Below are 24586 nucleotides of genomic sequence, written 5' to 3' on the forward strand. Positions count from 1 at the left end.
TCCTCGGATTGCAATAAATGTGTTAAAGGCAAATATAGAAAACATAGATTTCTCGCAGCTATCTGGTGTACATGTAATGCAGTATCTTCTTGATACTGGGCTTGGCAACATGGAAGCAAAGAAAATAGAAAAATTTCTATGTGTTTTTAGCACTTGCTTTTTGATTAATGTAAACTGGTTACTATACCTACTAACAGTGTAGGCCGAACTTCGAACTTCGAAGGCATGAAAGCCTTGCATACCTGAAGAGGCAGACCCCGGAGTCTGGAGGCTGCTACGCCTTGGGCCGTTGCCCTCGGCCCCTACCCTTGCATAGGGTAGTTGCGCAGCATAGCAATATGGGCGTGCCTACTCGCGAGCTGCAGCTCATCTCGTGCTTCTGGTCGTTGGCTGACTCCCGAGGTGCTGCAGTCCCTCGACTCCCTACCTTGCAGAGTCGAGAGTCCAGACTTGCTCAATGCTGAAGCGGCAAGCCTGACTCCTGAGTTGCTCCCGCAGCCCGCCTGTGGCACGCACCCTGCTACGGTCTACCTACTGTGCGCGCAGAGCGATGTTTCGCTTCTAAGCTCTGGAATCGCAGACTGCGCGTTAATTTTTTGCTTAGGCCTTGGCCTTTGGCCCTTCGAAATTTGGTCCCGCCTCCCAAGTCCCGACTCCTTCAAAGTTTAGGCTTCCAGAGCCTTCGATCATTCAATGCAATCTAGAGTCCTAGTTAGTAGTGGGAGCCCGCATTTCAGAGTAGATTAGAGTCACTGGTAACTACTAAATAAGTTCTAACCAATTCAAACTTCAAGTCCTAGGAATCAATCGAGGCCCAAAGCTTTGGGCAGGGCCAGGCCAAGTGGCAAGGAGTAGAAACATATATTTTTATATAATTTCTCAAATTTCTACCTGCTGTATAGCCATTCATCCCTTTAAAAAAAGGCTATCACTAATATAAACCTTTAGTACAAAGGTCACATTTTTTCTAGCCGGTTTTTTGAAGTTTACCCTTGTTTTTTGACCGGTTTGCTCTGAGGGAGGGACTTGAATAAAACCGGTTTTTGTAAATTCTAGCCGGTAATTTTACACACAACCCCGGGTTTTTTCGGACACTGTACTGGGCAGCTGAACGATTCCTGAGACATTCGTTGTGATCTTTATGACTTGGTTTGGGTTCTTGAAATAAATTAACTTAATGTGCCAAGCGTGCGTAACACTTATATATAAAAAGGGGAGGCAGGCGGGCAGAGGGGGGGGGAGGAAGGGTGGTGGTGGTTTGTAGATGACCAAATGCGTTTCGCTCTTTCAAGAGCTCATCAGTGGTGTTTCTAGGGAGATTGGAGATGGTAAAGAACACCATAATCAAGACAATAGGCATTCACTTGAGTGACTTCGTCTGAGGACATTGTTTGACCAAGTGGTTGTCATGGCTTTTGTGACAATCTATCTCTGGTTGAGGAGCTTCTTCTTACAATTCCTCTTGGTTGTAAACATGCTCTGACCTAGCTAAGCCTCTATTCACAATGAACCGCAATGTCCTGTCGTCCATTTCATACCTTCTTTCTTCAGGTCGAAACACAGGAGGTGGTGGTTGTACCGGCCTCATCACTCCATGTGTTTCTCTCATTTTGTGTTGCTTTGAAGGGAAGTACCTGCTTTGTTTGTTATAACACGTTGTAGTTGGTACTAACGCTTTTTTATTAGATGCTTCCATGATTGGCGTGTATCTCATGTCTACAGGCATTCTAACACCTAGCAGTGTAGGTTGTTGTCCTAAGACAAGCTATGGTCTTGCACTCCTACTGAACCTGGCGCATTTGCCATAGTGTATCTAAGTGGAAGAGATCCTACTGGAATAGGTTAAACATACCTCTCCCTAGCATATTCCTTGCTATCATAACAATCTTCCCTCGTATGGTTTGTCCATTTCCTCTCAATTTTGCACCACTTAAGCTCCCTTGGATTAGCATTTGCAAGAGGGGCTAACCTCTTGACCAGTCCGTCGATATACTTTTCTTGATCGATAGGTGCCGTAGGTTTTTCAATGGACTCACTTGTCTGTGAATCTGTCGTCCTCTTGACTATTACAACCCTTTTCTTTATTTTCTCACAGTTATCCACCAGATACGGAGCTTCTTTGATCAATTATTTTAGCATCAAGCTCCTTATCATATGCAGATCCTTTTGAAGACCCGCATGTCTCATTCCTTGGATAAAGATCAACATTAATAGTGCTTGCGTAGGAAGTTCCGCTCTTGGACCAAACTTGATGTATCTCTTGAGCCATAATTTCGCTTTGCGTATTGATTCACCCTCTTTTTGTTTGAATATTTGAATTTGCGAGACCGTATTGTGAGCTGTGCCTTTCTGTGAGAATTCTTCGATGAATTTCTTGAACATCTCGTCAAGAGTCTCAAAATCACATCTTTCCACTGAGTCGAACCATGTAGTTGTGTCATCTTCTAGAGCCAGTTCAAATCCTGCAAACTGTGTTGCAAAATACAAAACTTCCTCTGCTTTAATTACTCTTTTGAAAGCCACTATGTGATCTCTCAAATCTTTATCTCCGACGTATTTCTTGTTTATCCATTTTTGGATCTGGGATGGCCTAACTCGTTGATTGTCTACAAGTCTAACCATGGACTCTCCCAATCATTCTCTCGCTTCAGGTCTTCCACTATGTCTAGGTTCTTCTTCAAAGGGATTAATCATTTTGTTGGAGATTGGCCCATTAGGAAGATTCACTTGAGGAGGCATGTCTGCCATCCCTTTGATCATTTTGTCTCTCGTTATCGCTCTAGAAGGGAATCTAGGTGACTCCCTTTTTGGAATTCTTGTGTTTGGTGGACGTATTTGTGGTCCTTCATTGACCAAATATTTACTTTTGTCTAATGTAGTGCATGGATTTGTGCTTTCTACAACCCTGTATTCTCGTCCATACTTGTCAAAAACTATAGACTTCCATTAATAGTTGACTTCGTATGTATAGATATATAAGAGCTTGTGATCTGTCAGCTCTTCTGGGTATGGCTTTGAGCACCTATAAAGGTTGACCTCACTGTCGTCAATGTATCTATACAATCCTTCACTCTTATGACCTGTTATCCAAACTCTTTCAAGAAACTTGGTCTTTATCAATTGCAAGTTTGGAAGATCCATTGTGGGTGGATGCTCCTCTATCACTGGGATTCCAAAGCTTGTATAAGCTGAGTTTGACTCTAAAGAGAACATGATCTCTAGGCTTAACAGCTCTAGCTTGATGTAAGAAGGCTTATTCCAAAGTGTTTAGGTGCTTTGGTTAGGGAACAGTCAAAACTATGTCCAAAACCGCGACCATTTTCTCACAATTCTCTCAAATTGTCGGTTTCAGACACCCCTAACTTTCGGATGAATTTTTTAAGGCCTTAAACGATGTTTTTTGAGAAATGACCAACAATAAAGGACCTGTAGGGTCTTTAATTGTTGTTCAAGGTTGACATTAAAACTTGTAGAGCTACTTTGGAGCTTTATTTTGATAAAAAAAAGTTTTTGAATCCAATATCGAAAGCTCAAGTTATAGAAAAAGCAGTTTTTTTCTAACTCAACCTATGCTTGGAGACTTTATACGCGTATAATGTCTCCTAACTCAGATTTGTTCCGAACTTAAACTGTAGACTCCCCTTGATGCTTTCTACCCACTGCAAGTCTCAATTTGTGATTCCGACCTTTATTTTGACACATGAGACAATATACGCATATAATGTCTTTTGTGGCAGAATGATGTGACTTTTATCCCAATGATTCCTTATCACTCAAGAAACTTTCAGCAACTTTTAGAATTCAATTTGGACATTTTTTTGGGCAAGTTATGATCAATACAAGCATGAATCTGTTGAGATCTGTCTTCTGGCCTTTACAAGCTCGAATGAGCTCCAAGTGTAATGAAATTTTGGCTAGGGACTTCTTTTATGCTCTAGGACACTAAGATATGTCCGAATGTTTGTTTTGACCCAGATCTAGCCACTAAGACATTATATGGGTATAATGTCTTTTGGCTCAGAATGACATGAAATTTTGCAACAGGCTTAAAACATCATTTCCAACCCTCCTATGTGGTCAAAAGAGAAATTTGACTTTCAGATCTTGGCATGAGACATAATACGTGTATAATGTCTATGTGCTCAGATTTTGATAAAATTTGGCATGTGAGCTTGTCTTGTGGTGATTAACACCCTGGTATGCTCATATCTCAATTTTTGTCTCTAAAAGTGTCCTTTAAACATTATATGTGTATAATGTCTAACTGGTCAGAATGAAGTGAATTTCACTCTAGAGGTTCCTCTCTATACCAGCAACTCACAACAAGTTTCAAAATTGAATTTTGACACTTTTTAAGCATTCACTTTGCATAGATCCATATGTGGTCTTTGAAAGCTCAAAATTGCTTCAAATTAGATGAAATTTGGCCCATATGCTTCCTAATTGCTGAAATGCTGAAGATCACAAGGGCGTCCAAGTGGCCAGAATGGACTTTTATTTCTACCCTAGGTACTCCTTGATGCATACATCAAGAATATGTGATCACAACAAATTTTGGATGTCAAAATTGCTCAAAATCACCACTTTTTGACAAGGAAATCCCATGAAAGAGTAAAATCCCCTTAACTCTCAATCCATATATCCAAATGACATGAAATTTGGTGGGTGTGCTCAACACAACATGCAGAAGATGGGTATAATGTCAAGACTTCATTTTGGCTGCCAGAATCACCCTTTAGACATCATATGCATATGATGTCTGCTCACGAATTTTTGGACAGAAATCATTTATAGGCATCCCCAAGTCTCAAGCACTGGTTTTTAAGCACTTCTACCAATTTTCATGCAAAAATGTGCTCAAAATCACAAGGTTTTCTATTTTCCATTTTAGACACTTCGTCTTTTGTCTTTTGGGTGTTGCAGGTGGGTCAAAACACTAGTCTCAGTGTGTACCTAGGGTAAAACCCCCCTTTTGAACACTCAAGTGCCGTCAAATTTTTCAAATTTGGTCTCCACATCCCCCTTGAGACAGTATACGCATATAATGTCCAAGTTTATAGAATTTTAGATTTTCTTCACAAAACCCTTGCACATGCCCTCTTATATGCTCAACATCAATCAGTCATGAAAAATTATCCACAGAAGCTTGTTTATTGCGTTTTTACCTTCAAAAGCAAACTTTTTTGTGATTTCAAATGCAAACAAGCACTTCGCAAATAAATCAATGATGAATAGCTCTAGATCAAAATCAAATCACTTACCTAAAGTTACTCCTACACATCATATGGGGTTTTGCATCTATGAGTAGAAAAATGCTTCAATACCACACACGGACTAGCAAACGCTTTTATCACCTCACAAATAACTTGATCATCAACAACTATTCTAATCTACAACTAATACTACAAATCCTAACTAAATCTACTCAGTTGCAGACCCTCGGCAAGACACACGCTTCCTGGCTATCCACTTGATCTCGAATAACCTCTTCCGGATCCACTTAAGAAAAATGATTTCTTTAGCTAAAACTAAAGCAAGCAACTATCACACGAGTGTTATTAGGAATACCTACCTAAGTCCTTGTATCTCCGATAGTGGCGCCAATGTTGCAGGAGCGAAACACACCACCCATAAAGTGCATGCAACACAATCTAGATCAACATAATGTCAATCGAGGACTAAAATGACATGATAGGCACATGGAGGAAATATCTTTAGCTTGTCAGGCTGAGACCATCCCACGCATACAACACTCTAGAAGGCTAACTAAACCACAATCTAGAATCTCACTGCTCTCAACTACACCATCCAACCCACATACACACAAACGGAAGGAAACTCATTAAACCATACCAGAATTGTACGAAACTTAAGGAACACCATCCCCTCACTAGGAGATACTTGTCCAAAAGCCTCTACACTCAAAATACTTGATCTAGACCCATCTGCGGAAAACGCATATGAAGATAGAGCAATATTTTGGAAGTGCCCGAAATTGAAATCTATGAGTACCTATGCGTAGCTTATGTAACCACGATTCTAATGACTACTTGCAAGCAAAAACAGACATCGTTTGATACATTTAAGACCACAAATGGCTCGTAGACGTGTCAGTGTGCGTGCTCCGTCTTGTGTGGAATGCTTGGTGTTGTCGCCGGGTAGCTCTTACCGAGGGTAGCGCGATGGTGTTGTGGAATCTCCAATGTGATGATAAACGAGCAAGGAGTAGCATCAGGATGAAGCTCACGCTCTCTCTTTTCCTCTCAACACACACAGTTGTTGACGACAACTTAAAACTTGATTATGATGAAAAGTTCTCCTTTTACAAACTGACCTAGGTACCTTATATACTAAGGCTACCATAGGTTAAAACTAAAATAGAGTTCAAGGGGTAAAACGACTTTGTATGTACAATCTGGAAGTGTTATTGCACCCATCTCTCCAACTATACTAACGACTTATTACAAATGATGTTTCTAACCATAATTTGTAGCAGTTCATAACTCTCAAAAAATAAGGCTTTGTTGAGTTATGTCGTATTGTTAACCCACGGGTCAACACTCAGCAAATACTCCCACTTAATTCAAGGAATCCTTTCCTTGAGATACTTTAGATACGAGCAAACCTTGCTATGATACTAGTTGTTAGCAAAGGGAAATGTTTTTTGGCGAGCATTTTTCAACGAGCGCTTTTTTGGAATCCGACGAGGAGATTCTAAAAAGATTCTTTTCCACTTTATTCTCTCTCTCTCTCTCTCTCTCTATCTTCTCTCTTGATCCTCTTGATCCTTTGTCGGCCTCTCTCTCTCTCTCTCTCTCTCTCTCTCTCTCTCTCTCTCTCTCTCTCTCTCTCTCTTCTCAACCCCCCTCTCTCTCATAGATTTTTTCCAAGTAGAGTAGATGTAATAATCTTTACGTTCTTACTGATGTGACACCTCAACAACCTCATAACATATCGCACAATCTCTCTCTCTCTCTCTCTCTCTCTCTCTCTCTCTCTCTCTCTATGGGGCACACAAGGAGGAATATACACCTAAATCAATTTACAACAAGATTAATGCTAACAAAAAGAGAGACATTTTTAAAAAAAAAACCAAGATAATACAAAACATCTTTGCCAAAGGTCCAATTCCTACCCAGTCCATATTAACTTTGCCAGCTACAATACATGGCAAAAAAATGTGTCACAAAATTATACAATCATGGGGCTTTACTCTAAGTTTGTATGTGTGTGTTCACGGCTAAGAGCATTGTAGACATGTACTTTGCTTAGCACGGGTTGATGTATGAACATGTTTTTATTTTGGCTGAATCCAAGAACTCTCAAGAAAATGAAGTACAAGTGCTCGCAAGCCAAATAAGAATTTGTCTTGGCCTCCATGTCGGTGAAATCAAGGCATGTGCAATAGGGCTCATCCTTGATGTCTGAGACAAAACCAAAATCACTATCTGACGAGCCCATTTGGACGTTTTCTATACCCTCAAAGGATGGTGTAGGAGTCTCTTTACTACATGCCACTACATTTGTCCACATCTTTTTCCACCACTGGGAGTGCCACTGCATGTCACACGATTGCAAGAGGGGTTCTTCTGATTGCCCACATAGCCTCATTGACCTTTCGTTTCAAAACACAAAACTTTGTCTTCTTTTTGGAATTCTCACTCCCATATGCTATCCCTGAATCTTCCATGAAAATGATCTTCCTTGGCCTTCCATGTGTTGTGTGGTCACGTGTTTTTGCATTGTACTCTGGTCTATGTGTAAATACATCCTCAACATCAATCACAAGCGAAGGCCCTAGCTTTTTCCAAACGATTTCTTTGTCTCCTTCAACAGGGGTGTGAGCCTTATACACGAGTGTTCCAAATGTGGCCTCATCTACTACGCTTATCACTTGTACTCGTGGACTTGAGGAAACTCTTTCCTTGAGTCTCTCTAATGAAGGACCCTTACCAATATGTTTACCTTGAGAGTAAGAAACTGCCTTCGTGCTTTGTAGTATTGCATTTTCCATATCTGAAGTACACACATCATACAATGAATTATTTTTTTGAACCCTTTGCCTACAAGCTAGCTATCATGCTTGCTCTCAGCAAAGTTGGTTCTTGGAGTGTTTGCCCCATCAACACTTCTCTCTATTGCTGTCATGATGCTCCCCCAATGTGCAATACACACCTCCCACCAACTCAACCAAGAGTCCATTGCAGGGATGTTTTTATCCATACAATTTACATTTTGCCACCATTGTTGAAGGAGACGAGACTCCACTGTAGTTGCCTCTTTAGAGGGGACTCAACGCCACTTTTTGCACATGTCTTTGTGAGTTTGTTGAGATGAAGAGACAATGCACTTTGTGGTGTGTGCCACCATGCTTTGTTTCCAATGAAAGAGGCAAGATCGCTCTTGATGTTGTAGAACATTGTCTTTACCACCATTGAACATAGTGCAAACTGCATTCCAATTGGCTTGAGCTTCGTCCGCCATGAATCCATGGAAATTTTCTCTCTCACATCCATAACCCTCCATAACTTCATTTATGCACTGCAAGAAAAGAATTTGTGCTTCCATGTCTTCCTCTTTCATCTCACAAGTTGCAATAGTGAGGAGATCTTGCATGCGACAACATAAGACATGCACATTAGAAAGCATGTTGTTGGTTATTTCTTAAGATATGACAAACTTCAAAATATGTTCCTAAGACAACAAACCTTGGATCGTAAATATGGCATGCCATGGTCACCCAATCCGCCACTCGGTGGGTGTGATCAATCTGCACCCAAGTGTGCCGAAGATCTCTAGGTCCACTTCGTTGCATTTGATTAACCAAATCCAATCCAGATGCAGGACCAACCATAGACATTTTGAATACAAAGCACCACTCCCCTTCTGCTCCTTGCTCAAGAAAGCCGCTTCTATGGAAAAAATCATATGTCCAATATCTTTTTAGACGCAACATGAAGTCCACACTGAAGCTCTCATTTGTTGGCCCATTTCTTATTGCAGCCACGGACCTTTGAAACCTGTATCTCAACGTTAAATTACTTTGAAATAATATGCACAAACAAGAGAAACAAGTAAGCATTCTCACCAATTATCCTCCACTAAGGGACCCATTGCCTCAACAACATTTAGAAATTCTTGCTCATCAAGTACATGGCTAGAGCCCCCCTCTTGCATCAAAGTTGTTGTCACAATTTCCTTTGCTATACACATTTGTACCTTTATTGCCCCTGCATGTCTATCCACACTAAGAACTCGTACAACCATTTCTTTCGTTTTATCGGTGAGCCCTTGTGCACGTCTGTCGCACGTGTCAATGCAAGGGACTTGCCGATACACTGTGTGCGAGCCACAAATGGCTCCAAGCACGCAACTAGCCTAAACTAGTAAGCTCAAAGATGGCAATGGTGTGTCACTCATCGCTCTACGCTTGCTGTCGTGGAGGATTCCTCGCCGCGAAGAAAAAGGAGCCGCCGCTGCGCCACACTCAGCCGCTTGACTGCCACCGTGCCGCCGTCGCAATGCTCGATCACACATACTCTCTCTCTCTCTCTCACGCATACACACACACACACAAGGAGATGATGAAGAAGAAGATGGAGATGGAGCAAGAGCACTCTTCAATTGCACAAATGAGAGAATGAGTGAATTTTAGGTTTAGCTGACTTTTATATGTGCTCGCCCCATTCACCCTTGGGCGCCCATGCTTAGCCAACTAATCCCTTGAATGTTCCAGTTAGAGTGCGCCTCTCATCGGCGATCACTCTTACCCTCTTCCTATTGGACCGACAAGCCCGGTACCTGACTCTACCAAATAAATAATACGGCGTCCGTCTTAGGTGATAGGAATGTGCGTAAGGGTTAACATGCCCCCCTTCCTCATGTAGACTCTGTCCTCAGAAGCTATTGAGTTGAAGCTCGTTCATCGAGGTGGAAGAGCATTTGAGATGATTGTCCTTAGCCTTCTTCAGTCACTGCAAAATCAAACAACATTGGCACATTAATTGCATTCTCATATACAATTAAAAAGCATATGCAGTTGTAGGCAGACAATTTGATTGGTAACAGAATTTTAAACCATTTTTCAGCAATAAACATTAAATTGTAATATAATCAAATGCATAAACAATTGTAAAGGTAAAAAATTAAACAAGCCTGGGGTCGCTAATTTAACAGTCGAAAGGCACTAAAGATCGACTATTAATACCATGGGCAAGCTTCTCAATTTTCTCTGGTCAATTAAGTTGTTTAATCGTGAGAGCCAAGTATTCATGTCTGAGGGCCGACTAGAGGCTATACCTAGAAGACCTTGTAGTTAAGCTACGATAAAAGGAATTGCTCATGAAATCATCGCCTGGCTTATTTCCTTTTCTTTGACCCCCCAAAGTCTTTTCACATTGTTTCAATTTTGATGTGTGTGCTTATTTTGTATGCCTTGGGTTTTTTGCTTTTCAAGGAAAAGCGCCCACAGTGGGAACCTCTAGGGCTCTAGTACCATAGGCGATACATGCGAGTGAAGTACCAAATCAAGCTGAGATTTCTCTTCCAGCTTAAGATTTTACATTGTGGCACTTTGATTTTTATTGTTTGTACGTTTTCAACATTTTAATTTTGTACCTTTGGGGGGTCATATAACACTGTTACCCTTCCCAGGCTCATCACATTAGTAAACTCCCTTTATAATACTTAAGTTAAAGGTCAATAGGGACTAAGCCCACTAGAAAACCCTAGTACATTTCACACAATGCTGCCTAAATCGGATTAAGAACCTAAATAACCATTGATTATTAGGAAGGCATTCCCCATGGTATTAAGAGAAGATCTCTAATGCTTAGCTTGGTCAAACTAGCTTAGTCGAGACTGCTTGATTTTTAAACCTAGACAAGTGATTATGACAAAAAATTACATTGAATTTAATGTTTGATACTAAGAAAATGTGCTAAATATTATGCTACCAATTACAATTAAAGCAGACAAACATAGATGCAAAGAAGATAAGGGGCCATGCTAATGGACAAGAAACACCTGTTTGTGTTGATGATCGTACTTGATTTGAAAAGTGGACGAGAGGAAGATTCCATGAAGGTCCAAATCCTAACAACAGCAACATGTTCCTGTAGAGACGAGGAAACACAAAGAATACCTCTAGAAGGCACATCAGTGGGAAAAAAGATCTTTGTTAATCACTAAACTCTAAAACAGAAACACTCATATTGTACTAACCTACCTACCCTCCATCACTCGAGTGATGAGGATCAAAGGTGTTTGATGACATAGGTTTCTGTTTCAGTGTACCGGTTGTGAATGTGTAGGTATGGTCAATGTTTTGACTTTTATTGTGCATACTCGTTTGCTAATTGCTCTTGTTCTTTACTTTTTTTTGTTTTTTGTGAATATAAGGCTTTATATATACATTCCCTAAGATTGGTGATTGAGAGGTCAGGGAAAGAAGGGTAAGAGGGAAATAATTCAATAGGCTCACGTGAATGAAGACTTCCCCCCTTCCTTGGGTAGGTCATAGTGTTTGAAATGTGCTCGTCACCCTTTGAAACCAATTGTTCCAGTTGGTAATAGGTGAGGATTTTTGCCAGTAGTTTTCTATTACCTTAGGTGCCTCGTCGAGTTGCAAGGGTAGTAAGGTACTCTCCCAGGATCGAACTTGAAGTGGTTCATCAGGTGATTCTTGAACACTGGGAGGTGTGGATTCCTTTGTAGCTTCATGGAGATCCACTATTGTAGGTGGAGGCTGTGGAGAAGCTTTTACCTCTATGGATGCATTACGTGAGGAGCTAGAAGCTTCATGGGACTCCCCCCTTCCTGAGCTAGGTGGAACAAATCGTTCTTTCTTCGGTACTTAAACTAGCTCTGGAGCGGGTTTGTAACATTCTGTGATTTTTTTCTTTCCGCGATCGTTGATTCGTTTTGGAGCTACGGAATTGGGCTCACATGGGTCAGGTGACAGGTAAGAACATAATCTACATTTTGGCACCCAGATTTGATCATTTCCTTGATAGTAGCCTTGGGCTTCCAATAGTCATTTAGGAATCCAACGCAATGTTTCTTTACATCTCTTATGGCGAGTGGGACATTTCTTAGAAGGCTTCTATTTTTTAGCACTAGCTATGGTCGCTAAAGAAGCTTTAGGGACCCACTTGTATGTTTTCTTCGTTATATTAGAATGAGTCTTGTCAGAAGCTATATGCATTGCTTATAGAATATTTAAGGGTACGGGAATTTCATCCCCCTAAGGTGTTACCCAGGTCATCCCCGTGTTTCCCCAAGTGTCTATGGTTGCTGCTAGGTGGACCCAATCCACATTGTCCGACTCAGTCATCCTAGGTAGTACATCCATATAAGGAGAATCTTCCCCGACATGAGTGTCCGCTTTACACGTGTAACAATACTGCAATGGGGCCGAGTGAACTGTGGTGTCAGATCTATGATCAATTATAAACCTGTTTCCTAGAGGATGTGCTCGACCAGTTACAAGATCCACTCGAATGACAGAGTCTTGGAACTGCAAGTAGACATGGTTTTTAGACCAGTCATGCACCATTTTTGCTTCCCTCATGAAAGGACGTCCTAAGATCATCTCAGATGCCATAGTGTGCTTGGAGAAATTCATAACAATGAAGGTAATTCTTATTTTATGTCCAAAGACCTTGATCTTGAGATCTTCTAGCATCCCAATAGGTTTAACAATAGACCCATTGGCCATCTTCACTACTATGGTTGTGGTTGCAAGGTGATGTCTTCCCATAGTTTCCCAACAATTTTTAGTCACAATGCTAACCCCAATGCCACCATCAAGGATTCCCTTCATAGATAATCCCTTAGTAGTGATTGGTACGGTCGCATTGGATTCATCACCCTCAAAGTATTGTCCCAACTTGTTAACAGGTATTTCTATAACAAGGTTCTCATCTAGGTTGGGTTGTGGATCTAAGTGTTCCTCCTCTATTGGCATCTCCCCAGCTCCATCCATCTGTGAAAATTGTGGTAGCCCAAACTTTAGTTCTCCATTGAGGAAGGATCGAAGAGCTGAGACTAGCTCATGGTCTTTATATAGTTTGGACATGATGGTGGTTCTAACTTCTGAAGACATGAAATCCATCAATTTGGCAATGTTTAACGGCACCTTTTGGGCTTTAGTCCCTTGACGTGGGGAAGATGGGATCTCCATTTCTTCGATAGGATCAGGTAGTCCCTCTGTAAACATTCTTTCCATCAAGAAGTGAGTACGCCCACTTTCCCATGACTTTAAGTCACTTTTTTCTTGGATGACACTAGGTATGGCTAAGGGTCTATGGACTTGGTGAGGTTGTTGTTGCGTAGGGAACACGGTGTTTGTAATCTGGATCTACCTAGGTGTTGGTTCTAGATCCCTTTGGGTATCTTCTCCAAACTCCTTAATTGCTTGACTCGCTTGATCTCCTCTGTAGGGTTTGGATAAGTTCCTATCTTCTTCTTGGATCCTGGCCATTGTGGCTCATGAAGATCTTCCTTGTTGGTTTCTATCTTAGTGGTTGTTTTGGTCTCCATGGTTTCACCTGAATCAGAATCCTCTTCAGCGTCGTTCATATATACAGGGTCGTCACCAGTCCCTATGTTGGTCTTTGAAATGGGGTCTGACTTCGCTGCTTTTTGCGATCTCTTCCTTTGTGTTTTCTTCTTTTTTTGAGATTGGGCAATTGATGCCGTGTCTCTTTCCTCAAGAATATAATTTTCTTTTTGGAGCATCGATCGTGTGAGTACGCTTACCGGTACCACATGTGTACTTTGTGATGGCTCCTCGGTAACCTCAATCAAGTTTAATGGTGTGATCTTCGGTGCATTTGGATTATTTGGACATTGGGCAATCAAATGATCTATGCCACATCGATTACACATGAGTATCGCCATTCTAGACGTGCTCACTTGATTGGTTTGCATTAGTAGGGCGTTCTTTTGTAGCCTAATAGGACACTCGGCCACACGATGTGGACCTCCACACTCATAGCATTAGCGCATCCATCCCATAGGAAATATTAGGGTCTATATCTTTCTCACAGCCTTCCAAACAAGCAATGGATGGCTCACAACCCACTTGATTCACAGAAGTGATTCTAGGATGTGGTGGTTTCGGTCCTAGCACTGGAGGTGGTAAGGGTGTTGTTTAAACAACATTTTGGGCCCTAGGGACCATGTGTTGTGACGTTTGTTCAAGAGGTGGGACCGGCATCAATGTAGGCACTCAAGGTGTGTCTGTCCATGCTAAGGTTGGTCTATTGGCCATCGCACGCTTAAATACTATGCAATCCTTAGCTTGATGACCATACCTCCCACATGCATTGCAGTTCCCATTGAATTTTACTCTAAAAGTAGGGCATTCACTAGTGCTATGCGGTCCATAGCATATTGAGCACCATTGTTGCTCCCTTGTTGGATACATATGATTGTTTTGCGGAGCACGATTGTCTCTAAGACTCTCTTGAATGGCCTTGATGATATCTACTAAAGTCATCTCAGATATCTTTGACTCCTTAGCAATAGGCTTTAGGGTCATTGGCTGATGCCCCGATGCTTGCGAGCTAATAGATTTAGGCTCAACAGACACTTTTTCTCCTTGAATCATTAAATTATCCTCCAATTGGATCGCATTGGTGATGACTGCTTCCCAAGTGGTGATACCTCTAATGACTAGGCTATTGTAGATATCCTCATGTCGTAATCTCCTAATGAATCTATCAAGCAATTTGATTATTATTGAAGTGCTCATTTGGATTACAAAGAGAATTCAAATGCTTCAAGCGACTAATAAAGTCTCTCACCGACTCTTCTTCCTCTCGTTGGGCTTTCTGGAGCTGAGAGGCTACACCCCAAAGCACTCCCTCTCGTATGTATTCTTTCAATAATAATCTCCTAAGAGTAGGGTAAACCGTTTTTTCTTCCACCCTTAGGGTTCTATACCAATCCCTAGCCTTTCCACTTAAGGTTAGGCTTAAAGCATTACTCTTATGCATGTCATTGTGTTCTCCTAGTGAATCGCAATTTTTTCAAACACTTCGATATGCTTTCTCACACCCCCATCTCCACTAAATTTTTGTGTGAGCTTGGTTATTTTTACTACCTTACTTCTAGGTTCTCTATCAGGCGTGTTACGCATATTCTCAGCAATAGATCGATCGATAGCTTAAGCAAATGTTGCCAAGTCACCTAAGTGAGCAAGCACCGTGGGTGAAGGCCCTCCAGAGACTACATGTGGAGTAGGTATTGGCATTGGTCTTGGCGTATAGGAAGCCCTTGGGTTCCACGTTTGGTATGGTGTTGTGCCATGTGGCGGCCCAAAGTTCATATGTGTGGCCCTAGGCATAGTAGACGTCGGATGTGACATGCTAATGCTAGCCGGTATGGTCCCATGGAAATAAGAGCTTGGATGTTGTGGTTGTGGAGCATAGGGAGGGGTAGGGGCTACATGAGTACGAGGACCCATGGGTGTATATGATTGGTACACACTTGTAGGTACTGTTGCAACCATTGAGATATCATGTAACGGTGCTTTACTAACAAATGAGGTCCATGGCGTGCTTCTCGGTATGCCCATCATTGGGGTAGGCATGGTAGCCGTGGTATTATCAAGGGAAAGATGAGCTAGACTTGGAAAAGTAAAGCTATCACCCTTGGGCGCCCATGCTTAGCAATCCCTTGAATATTCCAATTAGAGTGTGCCTCTCATCGGCGATCACTCTTACCCTTTTCCTATTGGACCGACAAGCCCACTACTTGACTCTACCAAATAAATAATACGGCGTCCGTCTTAGGTGGTAGGAATGTGCGTGAGGGTTAACAGCCCTTTTAACGACCCATCCCTCGTGTCATGTTGGTGAGTTCCTTGATGTACCATCAATGTGCTCATGCTTTCATTCCTTGGCATGACATAATATATGAAGCAATTACATGTATGCATATAAATGGGTGGTTGGCCGCAATAGTGACAAGTAAGCTTGCCACTAAATCCATCGCAAAACTCGCCCATGCAAGGTAATTTTAGCATACTACCATCGAAATGCATTGTGTTTGACTTCCCAAAAACCAATTTGGAACAAGTTCCATTGAAACACTTTAGAGCACCTGCACACTTACTTTTGCAACACACTCTAGGAAACGCGATGTTCGAGGTTTGCGGTTTTGTCCAATGGTGTGGATCATACTTATGTTCCATAGCATCCATTAGATGAACCTTTTCTAGGGTCGGTGGAAACTCAAAAAGCATGTTACCATTGTGCACCATTCGTTGGACTTCGTCATTGCATTAAAAAATGACAAAATACTATTTGTACTCCTTATCTCGGTAGAGTTTTGCAATGGTTGCTCTCCAAAGATTTGTTCCTTGCTTGGACTAGTAAGGTCTATGTAGGAAACATCCACCAAGGGAGCAGCCGCGCCACTCGAATTTAAGACTATGACATCTTCAATTAGCACCACAAACTTTGTAGAGAGAGATTCATCCACAACATAAAAATCCTCTCCCAAGCGATTGCTTGTCCTCTCCATTGGCATTGTCAACTCTCCACTCCCAACCATGACAATTGCATGTAGAGCAGTAAATGTTTGTGGCGCAACACGATCTTGTAGATATTTAACCCCAAAAATAATATTCCTATTGATAAAGGGAAAATCCCTTTCCAAAGAAGGGAAAACTATAGTGCATGACATGATAGTAGAGTTGAAAAGATAAGCACTAGATTGAAAAGATGAGAGTGAAAGTGTTTAATTGTGTTAAGAGTTAAGGCATTTTATATTAATCCTAATAGCTATTACTAATATTTAATAATTTTTTAAATCCAAATTAAATTTAAATTTTTAAAAATTGCATTCCCTCCCTCCCTCTCTCTCTCTCTCTCTCTCTCTCTCTCTTCCAAGAGCCCCTCATGGGTGCCGCCCTCTCTCCCCCCCCCCCCCCCCCCTCTCTCTCTCTCTCTCTCTTTCTTCTCCCATCCCACTCCCTGTGGGAACCGTCCAAAGCCGGCTCTCTCTCTCTCTCTCCCCTTACCCCCTTCCCCCGTGGAAATTGGTCCCCCCTTCTTCTCTCTCGTTCCCTCCCCCATGGGAACCACTCTCTTTCTATCACCCAAGTGTGGTAGATTGGTTATGCCATTTCCCTTTTGAAATTCTTTTCTTCTTCTTCTTTCTCTCTTCCCCATATGTGGCCTATTTTCTCTCTCTCTCTCTCTCTCTCTCTCCATACCCACCCCCCCTCCCCCCCATCTATCTCCCGCTCATTAGCCACGCCCACGCAGGTGTTGGCGTACACCACATGGAAACGGGGGTCATGCGGGCCAGCGGGTTTAGGGTTTAGGAAGCGGCGGTACCGGATCAAGGGGAGGAGCATGGTGCAACACGGGTCGGGGGGGGGAACGGTGCTATCAAGGGGGGTGGAAGTAGCGTGGGTCAAAGGGAGGGGCGGGCGTGGGACACCACGTGCATTGCGAGAGCCAGCCACGCGGGCTCGCAACCATATTTGGGTCATCGTCCACATGGCACGCCACATGGATTGCGATTGACTCGTAGTCCACGTGGGTTCGCAATCGCATTTGGGTCGTTGTCCACGTGGGCGTTGGCCCAAATGCGACCGTGGGCCCGCATGGTCAGCTCTCGAAGTCCATGGGGACGTCCACATGTGCACGCCCCCGGCCACCCGCACTACGTCGCCCCCCCTTTGATAGCGCTCCCACTCCCACTCCCCCCGTGCCCCTCCCTTTAACTTACACTGCTTCCCCTCCCTTTGACAACCACTACCCCCCTTGACCTATGCTATGCCACCTGTGTCGCCCCCCCCCCCCCCCGCCCGCCCGTTGGTTATAAAAGGTCCCTTTCTCCTCTTTAATTTTTTTACACTCCCACGCTCTCCTTAGCCTTAGTGGTCTCGATCCCTTTAAAAGCAAAATCTCAAACCTTTTACTCCCACCATTTCTCATTTCATTTCTCTCAAACCTTCTCCTCCCACCTTCTCTCATTTTATCTCTCAAACCTTCTACCCTCACCTTCAGACCTCTTCACTTACTCTCTCACCTTTCATCTTTCCCTCAAAAGCCATAACCACCCTAACTAACAAACAAAATGCCAATTTTAACAACAAAACAATAAAGAGATATGGACTGCCAAGAAGAAATGACAATTTACACCACTCAAGAGAGCGATTTCGTGGGAGCGATCGTGTTGATGACGGTACAAGTGCCTCCTTTGAGGGGTGCAATCACGTCGACAATGAACCTCGTGGAAAATAGGAGTAATGATCCTCTTATCGATCTCTTTGGATCCGTGGTTGATAGCCACATCTCATCGGATTGGATTGATGCATCCCCATTTGTCATCTTTTGGCCAACCCGACCAGTAGAATGAATGATGATTGTGTGACAGAATTAACGACCTCTATAGCCAAAAGAGGTTACCAGCCCACAATGGCTCATTTCATTCTGTGCAAAGCCTTTTCCAGACAAAATCTTATACCATTCGATAGGCGTGGCACTTATGGGAGAGAGTTAGGGATGCCGGCCACATTTGATGACCAAATTAGAGACATTCCAGAGCTCTCTCACATGGAGGAGAAACTGTTAATTGTATGGGACAGAAACCATCGGCTTCATGCATGGAAAGACTGGGCATTACGGGAGCGGGTGGAGTAATTCTCTACACCAAAGGTTGAGTGGACAATTGTGAAGTGAAACCTTGCGGAGATGGCAAAATTTTTATTGGTGCTCGGTATGATCAACAAGTAAGATTCTTCACACTTCTACCGGTGCACTTGAGTGTTAATTGTTAATATAATGTTACATTAAAAAGTAGGGTGACACCAGTCCATGTGCCTCACACCACTACGCGCAACATATTTATGATGTAAAAATTAGCGCTTGCTGACCCACAATTCTTATTGGACAAATTCAATGAAGAAGATAGGGCGAAAGCTGAGAGGACACTTCATGGGATGACAATAAACCATTCAAAATGTCTTAAACTACCTATGTCTTTGCTAGCGCAACTACTGTGGAAGATAATTCTAAATTTATAATAGACATACATTAGGTAAGTACATGGGAGTTTTTCTTGGAAATCTCTTTGATTTGATGATTTGTATTGCAGGAAGAGTTCGATGCAATGTATCGACTGAAAACACAAAATTTATCAGTCAAGGAGAGTAGAGAGTACCACATGCACGGAGATGATTACAAGGCAAGCTTTGATTTGGATGTGAAAGAGATCAAGAACTTTTCTTGTGCAAAAGGGACTAGAGATAGCAGTTATAGCCAATACCGAAAACGAAACAATTCTTTTTTCCAAAAATGTATCTCTTTTGTGGGTTGGGGAGAGAAGGGTTGCAAAATGATTCCCTTCAAAGTCTCTGAGGTTGCACGGGCATGCATTAGTCCTGCGGAGTAAGTACTATTTGCTTTTGATAGCACTGTTTGTTCTCCTTAATTTCTTAAAAATGTTATCCAATGGTAAATTGTAGAAATTTCACGTGATTGATATATTGGCAAAGGGCGAGTGTCGTTAGTGGAGACATCTATTTCAATGTAGGAGAAGCCCTTCTCGTAATGGTTGAGAATGCAGGTGAGCATTGTAACATTAGAGTACGAGGTCTTATCTAGTATTAACACATTACTAATACTTAAAGTGCAAGGGTGTATTGAGTGTGGTGAAGAAGATGTAGGCCAAGAACTCCACATTGAAGAAGTTGCATGCACGCACCGCACGCGATTGTGGCATGTCTCTTGGCAAGGCACTGCAGGCTTTTTGACAAAAGCACTTTGACAAGACTTTTGTGCGGTGGAAGCAAACCATATGAGCCACACAGAGCACAGCGGAGCAGCCGCATTTTGCAGGTGTTGTTCGACGCTTGCAATACAGATATTGAACTGTACAATTTTATCAGGGTGAAATATAAAAATCGTGTGTTTTTAGTGATAGAGTTATTCCTCTTGTTAATTATAGATGGTGGTTGGGCGTCCTTAAGATAGGTCTTTGCAATCCATACCTTGAGCATCCCAACGACACATGGGTGGAGTGTGAGAGAGAGGAGAGCGGTCTCTATTTCGATGATTGGATAGAGAAGCTCCTATGGTAAGGAAACATGGAGAGATTGTCCACGGTTTTTGGACTATGCGGATGGAGAATTTCCCGAAAACGAAGCTGAAGCATACAACTGTAAGTAATTTTTTTCTTGTTCAACTAATATGTTTGGTTTGCTATAGTGTCCTCACTTCCCCTTGGACTTGCAACATTGTAAAAGAAGGTTAAGGGAAAGGACAAACGCGGAAGTGCCAACATCAATCAGTCTCCCACCAATGCCATTTTCCCTAGCACGACTAAGGGATGTTGAAGCCCAAAAACTATAGTGGACATACCCAAACAAGGTAAAAAGAGAGGACGACTAGTCATTAGTGATTTTTTGGAGTTCTCAAAGGAGTTTTAGAGTGAAACGAGCGAGCATCAAGGTGATGGGTCAGATTATGAGCAGGGTGAATCCAAACATCATTTGGAGTCATGGAGACCTAGTCCTTCCCAGGATTTGAGATCCCAAGGTCCCGAGCGAACCATATCCATTACTACTGGGCAAAGCGAGGGCAGTATTTTCAATTTGATTGAGAAGCACTCAATCGATCTTCTTTCGCATGGTTTTGTGTAATGCAAGAGCCTTCGAGTGATCCGATGTTTGATTGAGTCTCTCTCACACCCCAACAAAATGGAGCCTGATCAGCGGCTTGGAGGGGTGTGACTTGTGTGGGCAGACCTTCCCACACATTGCAAACTTGATGCCGACATTGGTGGCATACCCCAATGGAATGTATTCTCTACGGAGCTCGTTGCCAGTGTGTTCACCCTAGCTGCAAAGTTTTTACTACCAAATGGCACAATAGTCATGGCATGTCGAGCAGACCAGTTGGCACTCATCACTGAGAGGTCCGCTTGTGCAATTTTTGCCATCTTTCCACCATTTTTTGCCGAATGGTGTCACGCACATACGTTGTGATAGACGTCTTCATGGATCCATTAAGTTCTCAACCATTTCTCCACGAATTTCATGGGGTAGACATTGGTGTGTTTTTGCTTTAAACAATAACCATATTGCAGGTCGAGACATTATTGCTGGTCATGTTCATATGTAAAAGGGCCTCCCAGTGATTCCATTATATGATCGTCAGGAAGGAGATGTGGCGACTGACAAATGATGGGTTCGAGTTTGATAGTGACATGATCTGAGAGCCACTACAAGACTTGCCATGGACACTAGATGCCCTTGGAGCACCATTCGGTCTAGAGTGGAGAAGAGCGATTTCTTTGCTTAGTAAGTCAAGAAGGACACCTCTATGCTCTATTTTGGCCATTGAAAAGTCAGCTAATGTTTCATTGAAAACTTCCCTAATGTTTGCGATATCGTAAACAAGTGGTTATTGGGTACCTTCACAAAGGTTTGGGATGCAGCTTTGGATTGTCTTGCTGGTTGTGGTGGCTTGGCTTTGGAGTGCAAGCGTCTACAACAACATTGCATCAGCATTGACTAGGATCGATAAATGTTTTTGGAAGGTGTTCAACCGTAGCAGCAGCTTCCTAGTGGTCTAAGATCGACTCTTCATGTGGGAAAGGTATCGCGTTCAACACAGTCACAACCACCTTCGTTCCCTTTACAATGTCACCAAGAGTCGAGTGTGCCATCTACTCCTCCCTCGAGTAGACCTCCAGCTATAGTTCCAGGTTGACGAAGCCATGGTCAACGTTCTATCGGCCACTATGTCCCACAATGCCCATGGAGCCCCCACTTGCACATGCCCCAGTAGTGCAACCACCATAGGATTTGCGGCCACTAAGAACCTAAATCCCAATTTGTACTGATTACTCCATATAAACTTATTCTCTATGTAATGACACACCAAAACTTATCGGTTGGCCATACTATGCTTTAATTTTTGACAAGCATCACGTACTATGTGCTTGCCACTATGTTGAGTGTTTTGTAACTATCTTTAATTTTTGAAGGCAAGTCAATCGAAGGTGGTTAATCTTTTAGTGAGATTTTTTTCCGCTTTATTTTATGTGAAAATATTACAGAGAACATGGTGCAAATGATCTTTGAAGTAAAGACGCTTGAGATTCTTTATAAATATCCAAAAAAACACTAGTTTCATTCATTCATTCATTTGCAAGTTTCTCTAAGTATCTATTTTTAATTGTTATTCCTTTAGTTTTCTCTCATTCATATATTTGCCATGCATTGGGGAAATCATGGACAACACGATCAGTGTGTCCAACCCCCCCCCCCCGTGTCGACCCCATCAACAATGTGCACGCTAATTACATTCTCAACAATGTATATGCTATGAATGCTGTCGCTTACTTTTTTAGGCGTCCGTTTTCACTCTTTTATTAAAAAAAAAATATTTTTTAATGTTTATAATGTTTTTTAATGATCAATTTTTTTGATTAAAGTCTGTGATAGCTCGAAATGAGCATATCCCTCAAAGGGTCGCGGTGTGCTTTACAGCACAACGTTCGGTCACATGAAGCTCCGTTGGTCCTCAAAAAAGTCGATTTTTAGTTACGTGTGAAGCTAAAATATGTAATTTTAAAGGGCAACTGAGGCCTGAGCCTGAGCGTGAGCTTTGGGCTTGGGTTTGGGAGATATTCCCGATCCCAATCCTACCTTTTTTTTTAAAAAAAAAATATTTTTCTTTTTAAAGAATAAGGTCATCGCGGCCTGTCGAGAGTACGCACACACTCTACCTACCTACTTACAACTAATACACCTATTGTTACACACTAACACACTTCATTAGCTCTCACAGATCTACTTCCTACTTACTGTACATTACATTACACAAAACTAACAACCTTAATACTAACACCTTACACAGAGAAAACACAGTAACCTTTCAAAACTTCATTATCAAGAAATAATACAGTAGCAACACAAAATCCTTCTTCTCAACACACACACCTTCCTTCCCTACCTTTCCTACAATTGAAATTGCACCACAAAAGAAGCACAGAGTGCCATTCAAGCTTAGTGTATGGCATTCCCTGGCGACGGCGCCAAAAATGTGCGCGTATGTCGCACGTGTCAATGCAAGGAACTTGCCGATACACTGTGTGCGAGCCACAAATGGCTCCAAGCACACAACAAGCCTAAACTAGTAAGCTCAAAGATGGCGATGGTGTGTCACTCACCGCTCTACGCTTGCCGTCGTGGAGGATTCCTCGCCGCGAAGAACAGGGAGACGTCGCTACGCCGTGCTCAACTGCCTCGCCGATCGTCGTGCCACCGCAATGCTCGATCGCATACACGCTCTCTCTCTCTCTCTCTCTCTCTCTCACACACACACACACACACACACACACACACACGCATACACACACACACACACACACACACAAGGAGATGAAGAAGAAGAAGATGGAGATGGAGCAAGAGCACTCTTCAATTGCACAAATAAGAGAATGAGTGAATTTTAGGTTTAGTTGTCTTTTATATGAGCTCGCCCCATTCACACTTGGGCGCCCATGCTTAGCCAACTAATCCCTTGAATGTTCCAGTTAGAGTGCGCCTCTCATCGGCGATCACTCTTACCCTTTTCCTATTGGACCGACAAGCCCAGTACCTGACTCTACCAAGTAAATAATATAACGTCCGTTGTAGGTGATAGGGTGTCCGTGAGCCGTGAGGGTTAACACTGGCTCTAGTTACAACTTCATATCAACAGAGTTGGCCACCAAGTTGGGCATTCAAGCTTTCGATATAGGAGATATTGTAACAAATGACATAGCTTTCAAGGGACAGCAATCCTTCGCTACTCCCTTGATTGGGAAGTTGAGGCTTCATGTCCAAAGCTATGTCGACAAAGAATACTTTTTTATGTCTTCTCTCCAACATGAGGATGCTATCCTAGGGGCGCCATGGTTTGATCGCATGGCTGCCAACATGAAGTTCTCTGAAAGGAGAATTTACTTTAGCTACAGGAAAAAGAACATGTATATAGATGCTAGTGAGTTTGGTCATACTATACCACTTGTAAATCCATGAAGAGCTGAGTTTCTGCATACATGGTTTTTGTCAAAGAGTCCCTATAAGATCCTAATGTTTCATCAAATGTAAATGGTAGGAATCAAGAAGAGTTAGACTTGTCATTTTCTAAAAGGATTCCAAGATGTGTTCATCGATTATATCCCTATGGACTTACCTCCAAAAGGAGGGGATGATGACCATCGCATTTAGCTTCTTCCAGGAAGTTCACAGCCTAATAAGCCTCCCTATCGAGTTTCTCAAGCTCAACAAGAGGAGATCATGAGGAGGCAAGTACAAGAATTGGTTGACAAAGGGATGGTGAGGCATAACTCCTCTTCCTTTTGTTCTCCAGTCCTTTTAGTGCAAAAGAAAGATGATACATATCGTACGTGTGTGGACTATCGAGCAGTAAACCATATCACTATCAAGAATAGATTTCCCATGCCTCAAATAAAAGACTTGTTTGATAAACTACAAAGCTCTACCTACCTCAATAGGATTGACCTTAAAAGTGACTATAATCAAATAAGGATAGTGTATGAAGATATC

Source organism: Adiantum capillus-veneris, chromosome 14 (genome assembly GCF_014529385.1).
Source record: "Adiantum capillus-veneris isolate H3 chromosome 14, ASM1452938v2, whole genome shotgun sequence".
In the NCBI taxonomy this organism is placed as follows: domain Eukaryota; kingdom Viridiplantae; phylum Streptophyta; class Polypodiopsida; order Polypodiales; family Pteridaceae; genus Adiantum; species Adiantum capillus-veneris.